Here is a 10,060-nt window from a genome sequence, read left to right as displayed (position 1 = left end):
TTGCTTTCCTAGGAAAACATACGGAAGTAAAAGAAATCAATCTGATGCAGAATCTCTTAGGAGTCGCAGCTGTAGAATTCACAGTACTTTTAATGTTGCATCCCATTATGTAGGCCAGCATTGAACAGCTAAATTCTTAACTATTCTCCAACATGGACTTAACACTATGCCAGTAGGTTATGTGGCAACCTTACCACTTTTGTTCTAGGGTTTGAGAAAGTGAAATCCACTGCCTTTAAATTGGTGCTCTGTTTATGGAAGAAACTGCACTGCCAAAATAATTGAAATATATGTTTGTTTTTCCCCCAAGTTTTTATTCCAGCACCTTTTGTGATCGAGTTAAAAGAGACATCGCGTGACTTCATTTACTTTATTAACTTGTACAATGTACAGAATCTTAGAAGACGAAAAACAACACAAAAAAAAACATATTACACGTGTAATTAGGAGAAATATGTGTTAATGGAGTGTGTTCTACTATCCGTCTGGCCTGTCTGAACTTTCATTTTGACCAGCGTTTCCCTATAGGAATGAACGAGTGTGACATTAGCAACACGCTGTAAGAGACTAGAATTGCATCTTTATACAGCTCTATGGCTGAACTGCACATTTGTGGCACCCGTTTGAGGGAAGCTTTAAATATTCAGCCGTGGAATGCCATAAGTTCATGATCTGTTCTTCTACCTTGGAAAAACAATAGGAAAAAACATGATAGAATACCCCATCTATTCCATGGTGGATCAGAGTCAGGTAGCATTTGGAAACTCTATAAAAATGGTGTATAAATGAATAGTCCAGTAATCCACCCGGGAGTATCCCGTGGACCACTTTAACAATCCATTACCCAGGTATATTAAACCACAGCTCTCAAGCCACAATATTTACAATCCTACTAATAGCATCAGTGGTTGGCCTATGGTAGCTAAGGACACTTGGAGAAACTGATTTTGGACATCACTGACCTTAATATTCCAGTGAATATTTTCTAAAAATGGCTAAACCTATCCTTATTCTGTTTAACTACTTTTATTGTTGACATGTTTAGAATGCACGCCGTTTTATATTATTTGTAGGCCATGTGTAACCGTATGTGCCTTTCGGCTCAGAGACTGAATGTGCCAATATGCCATGCCTCTGGGATGAAGAATCTATCACTGCCACATAACTGTCCTTTTAACAGAGACCGTATTGGAAAGTAAAACAAATAAATATACATAAAATTATTAAGACATTTTTTTTTTCATATTTCCTTTATTATTTTTAAAGACCATATATAGAGTGAGCATGAAATACAACAATACAATACAAATGACAATATTGACCAGATCAAGGAGTATCTAAGATACTGACATTGCAAGAGTGTTTTGTGTTCTATTTCACTGTCAGATTCCGTGTTAATTAATTAAACCAATCAAAGAACAAATAAGGACTGTAACTACAATGTAGCAGTGGAATCAATAGCAAAACAGAAACAAATGTGTTTATCGGAAATGTCCATTTTCAACACAGATATTGCACAGTCCATTTGGAGCCTAATATGACACCTGTCATCAATGCACTTGTTCGCCTGTAACCTTCAATCTGTGATGTAATCGAAAAGGTAATGTGTGTTAAAGTGTTTTTTGTAATTTACCTCTCGATCCCTGCCTATAGAGCCCAGCAGCACTAAGATTAATAAACCAATTACATTTTCTGACCTTGGAGTCATAAAATGGTTCATAAAATTTTGATCGTGTTGAAAACCTTTTCTGCGGAAAGTCAGAAAAAGTTATCCTTAAAGTACCAAATGTTGATTGTAATTTACCCTTCAGTATGGAACAGCTATATACTGTATAATGACATCATGTGGAGGTATTCCAATAAAGCAAAAACCAAAATGTTTTACAGAAACAAGCTACGAGAGTTTAAATAGAATGCGACATAAGATTCATAGCACACAAAAGATTATGCACTAAAGTAAAACTCCACATATTTTAAATTTCAGCAGTCAACACTGCTGAACTGGAAGCACTGGTGAACTGGATCATTTTTCTAGTTTGGCCTTACATTTGAAACTCACTTTGAATTTACTTTAAATTCTAATTTTCGTAAATAACCGGGTCGGTTGCAATACTGCAAAAAGGTCATGCACATGTTAAGGGAGACGGGTGGAGGGAGGGATAGCATTCTTTATTTTATTAATATAGTTAAAGAAATTACGATAAATAATGGAACCAATGGCAAATGTTCTTAGAGCAGGGGTAGGCAAACTTTTGTGGACTACATCTCCCCTGATGCTTTGCCAGCATAATGCCATTAAAGTGGCACTGTCACCCCTGCAGTAAAATAAGTTTTTCATCGTAATGGCTGCAGGAGATTGGCTTTGTCTATGGAGAATAGGCTTCAGTGCTCTACTCTCGCACATGCTGAAGAGGAGCAGACCGAAGATGACGATGCCCGTGTGGGACAGGTTCAGGTAATTAAATCCCACCTTTACCTATCCCACCCAAGTGGCGATGTCCACAACATCTGAAGTGCCAAAGATTGTCTACCCCTGGCTTAGAGTGTTTATTTTATGCTTTTGGGCTGAATAATATATTAAAAGTTGAAGAAAAGCTGTACATTAAACCTCCAACAGAACAAAAATAACAATGCTGTCACTGAATGGAGTAAAAATAAATAAAAAGATAGTGATCTTGCCCCTGGAGTGCCTGTGGTTCCCCTAGCTGTACTGCATTGTTAGTGATTTCATCCAGGTTTACCCACAGCCCTTCGTTCTAAGAGGTTAGCAGTTTCTTCCATTAATGTTGGAACTTTAATGTTCTCCCCCTCCCCGGTGTAGCAGCTGCCCATACTGATTTCCCAAATTGTGAATCTGCACAGGTAGCTTGGAATGAAATCTTAATACCTCATGGGATATCATTCCCCCCCCCCCCCCTCTCAGAATAATTTTACTGTAAAATAGTGCATCATGAGAAGTCACTCAGTTACAGGCCAGCTCGGTAATAACATATACGAAGAATTGTCACATTTTCTGAGGGCTGCACAGGAAATGCAAATGTGTTCTGAATGTTAAAACTCGCCAGATTTTCAGATATTCCTTGGAAGGTTGCTATGACAACAGGGTTTTTTTTTATGGTGTATGCAATCAAGTGCCATTTTCTAAATTTGGCTTTGTGAAGAAATATATTTGTGAGTGTGCGTATGTGTGCGTGTGTATATATATATATATATATGTAAATATACACACACAAGATAAAAATATATATAAAACATACAAGATCCAATGCAATAAACAGCCATTTTAATTTGATTAAACAACTAACCTACTCTAAAATAATGGGGGTTTAGTTACAGTATGTGATCATACATTGCATAATAACGTATAATAAAACTTGGTTTTAGCAGCTGGAAGTTGTAGCTATCCATTTCACTTGAGCGCTTGGCGTTCAGTATGTAAAGGGACACTAGAGTCACCCAGACCACTTTATCTAATTGAAGTGGTCTGGGTGCGCTGTACCTGTCCCCGTAACCTTGCAATCCAAAACATTGCAATTTCTACAAGACAGCCACTAGAGGCGCATCCTGCTGTTTTAAGGAGTCTAACTCCTTGAACGTGAATGTAAAACAGCGCAGTATGTTCTCACGCTATGCATGAGTTGCCTTTTACAGGACAGGCAACTGGAGGCTCCTTCTCTGTCTAATGGTAAGACCTGCCCTGGGGTCTTTTGTTTTTAAGATAGTTAAACCTAGGATTATGGTAGATTGTTTTTCATGTTTAGACTATACAGAGGTTAAATATGGGACTAAGCAAAAGGTTTGTTTAGGTTTTTGGAAAGATTACATTTTAGGCTAGGGAGTTTTTTTTCCAAAGTTTTCACTCTTGTATGACTTTTATAACCCACTCTACCTCCTATTGATCAAAAGCAGAGCTGCAGTAAATGTTATACAGTGTGCATCACTCAGTACAGTCCCTGTTCCAACTGCAACCTTTTTCTTGTGTGAGAGGCTGATGGGAAGTGTTCCGTTTGTTCAGATATAGTCCTATGGTGGTCTTAATAGTATTCATGTCCATAGTACAATAGTGCAGAGGCAGTGATATGCCATGTTCCAGCCTGTCACTGCTTCCATCACGGTATCCATGTTTGAGTGATCCTGCAGTGGGCGAGGTGATGAGACAACACATCCTTTCAAATTCCAGAATAGACTTCACACACAAGGAGAATACCGAGAGCAGCCCTGCAGCATATCTCCTGCTGTTCCTCCACCAACAGTAGTGGGAAAATAGAAGTATATTAGTAATAAAATGCAGTTTTTTAACACATAGGTCCACAGCAGTAAATCTCTTTTTATGTGAAACTCTGAAACCCATGTGCAACCCATATGTGAGTTTTCACTCCCTCCCATCAAATACCAATTCCTTTTTCTCTGTCCTCCCTCACTCCAATCACTCCCTTTCATTCCTCCAATCCCATCCATCCCCTGTGCTCACTCCATTCTCTCTTATCCTACCCAATCACTCCCTTCCATCACTCCTTTCCATCCCTATACTCCCATCACTCCTATCGTCTAACCTCCCATCATTCCAACCTCCTCTATCTATCCTTCTAATGCCATCACTCCTTTTTCTCTATCCTCCCTCACTCCAATCACTCCCTTTCATTCCTCCAATCCCATCCATTCCCTGTGCTCATGCCACTCCCATCCATCCATCTCTAATCATGGCCAACTCAATACTTGTTCAGGCTGTCTGAGGCTTTGTTTCAATTCTGTCCGCAGGTGGTCTGGCCCTGGATCCTCTGTGTATATGTGTACTTACCTGTCTTTGCCTGTGTGTCTGTTTATGCCTGTCTGTGTATGTTTGTGCCTGTGCATACCTGTATGAGCCTATCTATGTCATTATGTACCTGTAGATGTCTGTTAGGCATGTGCATGGGAAAAAAATTTGGTTCGGCATTCCGAAATTCGGGATTTTCACAATTCGGAACTTCGGCCACTTCGGAAATTTGGCAACTTCGGAACTTCGACACTTCAGAACTTCGGCCACTTCGACACCTCGGAACTTCGGCATTTCGGGACTTCGGCACCTCGGGACTTCTCTTGCAGCCGCTTGGTAGATAACTCCCTAATTCCCACGGTATCAGGGAGTTATCTACCAAAAGGCTGAAAGACCTAAATTGGTCTTTCAGCCAAATTTACTAATACTAAGTAAAAAATTACTTAGTATTAGTACATTTTGCCCCTACTCGCTATACCGCGAGTAGGGGCATGTCTAGTAAACAGTGAGCAGCCTGTGACTGCTCACCGTTTAAAAAAAAAAAGATAGTGCCCCCCCGGCCCCCACCCCTGAGCGTCGGATGGGGGCACTAAATTGTAATAAGGGGGGGACCTAGTGTCCTCCCCCTGGGCCCCCACCCCTCAGCGGTGGGTGGAGGCCCTAAATACTAATAAGGGGGGGGAACCTAAGGACCTCCCCCCTGGCCCCCACCCCTGAGCGGCGGGTGGGGGCCCTCAAAGAAATATCCCCCCCCAGGTGACTAGGGGTCCCCAAACCCCTAGTCACCCCCTCCCCCCAATAAAACTTATCCCCCTACCCACTCCTTCACCCTAAAAACTAATGAGGGGGGGGACCTTCAACTAAGTATCTGTAAAAAAAAAAAATAAAACTTACCATACTATGTTTTCTTTCTTCTAAAATCTTATTTTTTCAGCCCCAAAAAAGGCCAAATAAAAAAACATAATAACCGACGCAATTATATAAAAAAAAAAAAACGAGCGCAAAAAATAAAAATCCATCTTCACCCATGGAGGGCTCCGCGCAGACTGAGCTCTGTAGGGCGGGGGAAGGCTTATAAAGCCTTGCCCCGCCCTGCAATTAGGCTCAGAGCACTCTGATTGGTGGGTTTAAGCCATCCAATCAGAGTGCTCTGCCAGGTAAATTAAGAGACTGACAGGTAAGTCTCTACATTTACCTGTCACAGCACTCTGATTGGTTGGTTTGAAATCCAACAATCAGAGTGCTCTGTGTCATTTTACACAGCGTGGGAAAGTTCTTTAGAATTTTCCCACGCTGCGTAATATGACTCATAACTCTCTGATTGGTTACTTAATCCACCAATCAGAGAGTTATGAGTCAAATTACACAGCGTTATTTTACATTAGGGCCCCCACCCGCCGCTCAGGGGTGGGGGCCGGGGCACAGGCTGCTCACTGTTTAATAGACATGCCCCTACTCGCGCTATAGTCTTTACTTAGTATTAGTAAATTTGGCTGAAAGACCAATTTAGGTCTTTCAGCCTTTTAGTAGATAGCTCCCTAATACCGTGGGAATTAAGGAGTTATCTACTTATTCATTCCTGTCATTACACTGACTGGCCAAGTAACTTACATTTTATATGAATGTATGTTACTTGATTGTTGTAAGTGTTGCAAATGCTTACAGGTGAATCCTGGCTCTGTTTGTATACTTTTTATTTAAAATTGTATACAATGTAACATTCTTCTTCTTTCACTGGGTAAGTATATTAGTACTTAGGCAATACTGTGCTTCGGCACTTCGGACATTCGGAAGTACCCGAATGTCCGAATTCCTATTCGGACCGAAACGAATTGCACATGTCTAATGTCTGTGTAGACCTGTTTGTGTCTGAGAGTTCCTGTATGTACTTGTGTAAGTCTGCATGTGTCTGTGTCTGCCTATTTGCATCTGTGTGTGTATGTGTGCATGTGTATGTAAGTATATGTGATTATATCAAGAGGTGTGTTAAAGGGTATAGTTGAGGGAGCGGCAGACTTAAGTAGAGGCTCAGAGTGGAGCTTTAGGAAGTGGCCACCAAATTATTTTTGGGCTGCAGCCTTGGTGTTTGCCACTAGCAATGCTCATGAGCTGAGTTAACTTAATTCTTAGATCATAAAAGGCTGTCTTTAATCACAGTCTACACAGACTAGTCTACAAGTACTAGTCTGTACTTGCACAGACAACCATTATTATAGCATTAAGAAATGCAGAGATATTAAGTGACACATTGCCGATTGTGATGATTTTCAAAGTTTTGCCTGAATTGTTTAAATCACTTGCCATCCCTATTATGCAGAGTGATGGAAAAGTACCCTTTGAAGAGTTCAAAACACAGCTGAGAAGTTTCCAAAATACTGAGTAATGCTGTGTTAGCTCAAATGACTATAGTGTGCTAAAAAGTGTGCAATGGCTCTCAGACTTCAAATGGACAACTCTAATAGTGTCTGCTACAATTGCGGCAAAAGAGGACACAGGACCAGAGCGTGCTCAAACAGTCAAAATGGCGGCCAATCACGGTGGTGTAATTACTGTAGTGACCCACACACAGAGATGCAGACTGTAGGTGTAATAAGAGAAAAATGTTAAACAAGCTGTAGATAACGATGAACCATGCCTTTAAAGTCAGAGATCGCCAACTTTATGTGTTAATACCTAAAAGGCTAATAGTAGACACACATAATAAAAAAATATGATAAACGGTGCACAAAATACAGTGTTGGGAAAAAAAAAATCACTTAATGAAAGATGTGTTATGAAAAAAATCGTAAAACAATTAAACAAATACCAATATCTATAAAAAAAATTAAAAAAAAGACAGCAGGTGTGACCCTGAGGAGAGGTGTTGCCTACTTGAAAGTAAAGAAAATCACTTGTTAGCAACCCTAAAGAAAGCACCTATACACCTTCTCCAGAGAGGCTTTAACAACCAATGATACATTAGTTGTCTTTAAACAAAGCAAGACTGAACTGTTTTGTAAGAACAGCACCAAATTCATAATACAAAAATACAAAATACAATAGACTTTTCTATCTAAATAGTAAATCTGTTTCATATTGCGGGCTTTCCAAAATGGCGACTTACGGTTTTGGCATTAAGCCACAAAATTGGCTGATTTAAATTAGAAAAGATGCATAGAAGCCTCCTAGTGGAAGACAGATCTGGGGAGCCACATGGATTGGATGGGATAAGCAATTAAAAGATTGCCATTGGATAACAGCCCAAACCAGGAAGGGGACATTATGCAAATTTAGGGCTATTTAAGGAGATTATTTACCTTGTTACCATATGCACCTAGATGACCACCTCTGGCCTAAATGTGTTGCACTGTATACGTGGGAGCTTTTAATGTTCACAAGCACCACCAATTTTAGATTTGATTTTAAATACTATTAGTTCTCTCCATTTGGTTTCCCACCTTTAATTTCTACCATAAGCTGGAAGCAAATGTGGAGGAGATAAAGGAGGATCGGCATTAAAGGTTATTTTTCCAGAGCCGATATTGTTGGCTCTGTAGATTTTGAGTGCAATACTATACTGCGAGAAGCTTCATTTATTTAATGTGTTACACTATGCTCTGTGTATTGTTGTTGTTTATGTTGTGTGTGCTTTCACTTTATATATTTTTTGTATGTTTAGATTTTTGGGAAAATTGAAAAAATAATTTCACGGGTGATATAGCTGCACTGTTTTAGATTATTTAGCACCACTTTTCACTATAATTTATTTTTACCTTTACTATTCAAATACTTTTGCTGAAAATGAAGAAAGTTGTCATGATGTTACGATATTTAAAGGAACACTATAGGGTCAGGAACACAAACATGTATTTCTGACCCTATAGTGTTTAACCCACCATTTAGGTGGCTTGCCCCCTCCCCCCCCCCCCCCCCCCTTAGCTCCCTTAAAAGTTAATAAAACTCACCTTAATTCCAGCAACGCGTGGGTCTGCCGGCACTAGCTCTGACCCCTTGGTGACATCATCAGAATTTCCGATGGGGAAAGCATTGGATTGTCTGAAATCGGCAAAGGGGTGGGGCCAAATGCCGTTGTGGCCAATCAGCACCTCTATGAGGAAAATTCTGCGTCCCCATGCAGAGCGTGGAGACGCTGAACGGCACTGCTGCCTACTGTGCAGCACTGAGCCAGGAAGCACCTCCAGTGGCCATCTGAGGAGTGGCTACTTGGAGGTGTCCCTAGGGGCAATGTAAACACTGCCTTTTCTATGAAAAGGCAGTGTTTTTATGAAAATGCCTGAAGGCAATGATTATTCTCACCAGAACAACTACATTAAGCTGTAGTTGTTCTGGTGACTATAGTGTCCCTTTAAACTTGGCACAAATTCTAGGTCACTGTAATTATGATGAAATAAAGTAGTGGTCCAGGCGCTCAAGGTGATAGCCAAAAACTCAGTTTTATTGGAGCAAACAAACAACAACGTTTCAACCTGAACGGGGCTGATCTAAGCTATGAAATTTGCTCATAGTAGAAGCAAAAAGCCCGATGCCAGAGCCAGCCACAGCAGCACTATAACTGGCGTGTACTGACTTAGCAGGTCTCAAAGAACCTCAGGTCAGAGAAGGTTTCAAATATGCCATGATATTCATTGATGACTACACAGAAGCATTGGTTGTATACTTCCTGAAAAATAAGTGTTAGCCGCTGAAAGGTTAATTGCAAATACATCCCTACATGGAAACATAAAGTTTATAAGATCTGACAATGGTACTGAGATCATGAGTGAGAGTTTTCGGTCACTGCTAAACAATCAAAGTATTAGACATGAGACCTCAGCACCTTACTCGCCCCATCAAAATGGGATGGCTGAGAAACACTGGATAACGTATTTGAAAAGCAAGATGTCTGTTGATCAAAAGTAAATTGCCAAAGGAGTTCTGGACATACGCATTAATGACTGCTCCTCTGAACTGAAACAGGCACTTTAATAACCATATATTAGAAACTACATATTGAAGATCTTTGGGTCAGAATGTTTTGTATCTAAGTATGATAGAAAGAAGTTTGATTCAAAATGTGAAAGAGGGTCTTTGTTGGATATGACAAGCATAGTCCCTCTTATCTAGTGTATTATCCTGACACCAGACCGTTCTCAAGCACAGGTCTGTGAAATTGAATACAAAGAAAGCTGTTGAAAGACAACTTATACTGATCTATTATATAATGAATAGAGAGCAATATGTCATATGTGCCGAAAACTAATAAGGCTGCAGTACAGTGCTGAGGAGAAATCCAGATTTCTAAAGGAGAAACCTCAAGGTGTGATC

This window comes from Pelobates fuscus, chromosome 8 (genome assembly GCF_036172605.1).
Source record: "Pelobates fuscus isolate aPelFus1 chromosome 8, aPelFus1.pri, whole genome shotgun sequence".
Classification (NCBI taxonomy): domain Eukaryota; kingdom Metazoa; phylum Chordata; class Amphibia; order Anura; family Pelobatidae; genus Pelobates; species Pelobates fuscus.
This window is presented reverse-complemented; position numbering follows the sequence as displayed.